At 50.1% G+C, this 1923-nt stretch overlaps 1 pseudogene; it reads right to left on the bottom strand.

Moving 5' to 3' along the window:
- Positions 1 to 7: 7 nt before the first annotated feature.
- On the bottom strand, positions 8 to 940 carry LOC105502590 (annotated as a pseudogene).
- Between the last annotated feature and the right edge of the window lie 983 nt (positions 941 to 1923).

The following is a 1923-nucleotide window of genomic DNA, read 5'->3' as shown; positions in this document are numbered from 1 at the left end:
CAGAGCTTTATTTCCATTTGGTCCAAGGCTTGGAAGAAGGCTCCAAGGTAATTAAAAAGCTGCCTAGTGACTGGAGGGAGAGGCTTAGGCAGAAGCCCTGATACTTTGGGAGGGGACTTAAGGGTCCCAGTCGTGCTTGAGGGTGGGTGAGCCTTTCCAAGAGAACCTCGCCCAGGCCAGCCTGGGGGCCGGCTACCCTGGGAAAGTTGGTCAAGTAGTCGCCCATCTTGATGAGTTTCACTTCCTCATCTAAGAAGTGACTCTCCAGGAAGTCACAGAGATGGAGGTCTGTGTGGGTAGAACTCAGGGCTTGAAGATCCAAAAGGGACCTGGTTCAGATTTTTCTCCAGGGCCATGGCAGCTTCCGTGGCATTCAGGGTTTTTAAACTGTATTTTATTTTACTCACCCAGGCTGGAGTGCAGTGGCATGATCTCAGCTCACTGCAACCTCTGCCTCCCAGGTTCAAGAGATCCACCTCAGCCTCCTGAGTAGCTGGTACTACAGGCGTGCGCCACCACACCTGGCTAATTTTTTTTGTATTTTTAGTAGAGATAGGATTTCACCGTGTTGGCCAGGCTGGTCTTGAACTCCTGACCTCAACTGATCTGCCTGCCTTAGTCTCCCAAAGTGCTGGGATTACAGGCATGAGCCACCATGTCCAGCCATGTCCAGGGTCTTATCTTTCTCAATTTGGGCCAGCTTCTGGATGTCCTGGAAGAGAGTGCAGCCACTGTGCTGGTTTTGCATCTTCAAGGCACCCTTGCGCTTCTCCTCAGTCAATTCATGGAAGAAGTGGCCCACGCCCTCCAGTGCCACATTGTCGCAGTGTAAATAGAAGCCCAGAGAGAGGCAGATAAGGAGGCCTGCATGTGCAAATTGTCCAGGTGGTTCATGGCGCCTCCACCAGGTGGAATAATTCTGACGAATCTGGGAGCTCATGGGTTGGTAAGAAGGAGCTAACCACAAACAATGGTGTTGGTTGGACCCAGAAGCAGGAGGTGGCTGAGAAGATGGTCCCTGAGGTTGCAAGTGGAGAGGAGATTGATGGTGAGAGGCTGGAAGAGAGGAAGTCCCAGGATCTCTTCCATCCAAACACTGTTCAAGCAAGACACAGATCCGTGGGACTGCCAAACGTGACTCCGCTGCTGAGTCATGGTGTCTTAAGGAAGCAGGAGTTGTTAAATCATCTTCCACTGTAGAGAGGCAGCAGCTGAGGCTCAGAGAGGGGAAATGACTTTTCCAAGGTCATGCAGCCAGGAGGATGGAGCTGGTATATGGAACCAGGTCTGCCTCATTCCATAGTAATCATACACTTATGCCGGGTGCGGTGGCTCATGCCTGTAATCCCAACACTTTGGGAGGCCAAGGCGGGAGGATCACTTGAGGTCAGGAGTTCAAGACCAGTCTGGCCAACATGGTGAAATCCCGTGTCTACCACAAAATACAAAAATTAGCCAGGCATGGTGGCGCATGCCTGTAATCCCAACTACTCAGGAGGCTGAGGCAGGAGAATCGCTTTAACCTGGGAGGTGGAGGTTGTAGTAAGTTGAGATTGCGCCACTGCACTCCCGCCTGGGTGATAGAGTGAGGCTCCATCTCAAAAAAACAAAAACAAAAGCAAAAAAAGAAATACCTTAAGTTACTCTGTGCCAGTCACCATTCTGAGTGGTTTATTTGTATTCATTTATCTATCCTCACAAACACCCTATGAACCTACGAAGTGGTTGTCATTATTATCTCCATTTTACATATGAGGAAACTGAGGCACAGAACAATAAAAGAATCTACCTAAGTAAAGGATGGAGCTAGGATTGAAAACTAAGCAATGTGTTAGGCTGGGCACGGTGGCTCACACCTGTAATCCCAGCACTTTGGGAGGCCAAGGCAGGCAGATCACCAGAAGTCCGGAGTTCTATTGCCGG

This window comes from Colobus angolensis, unplaced genomic scaffold (genome assembly GCF_000951035.1).
Source record: "Colobus angolensis palliatus isolate OR3802 unplaced genomic scaffold, Cang.pa_1.0 Scaffold8, whole genome shotgun sequence".
Classification (NCBI taxonomy): Eukaryota; Metazoa; Chordata; class Mammalia; order Primates; family Cercopithecidae; genus Colobus; species Colobus angolensis.
Note: the sequence above shows the minus strand (reverse complement) of the source record. Positions and strands in the feature narration are given on the sequence as shown.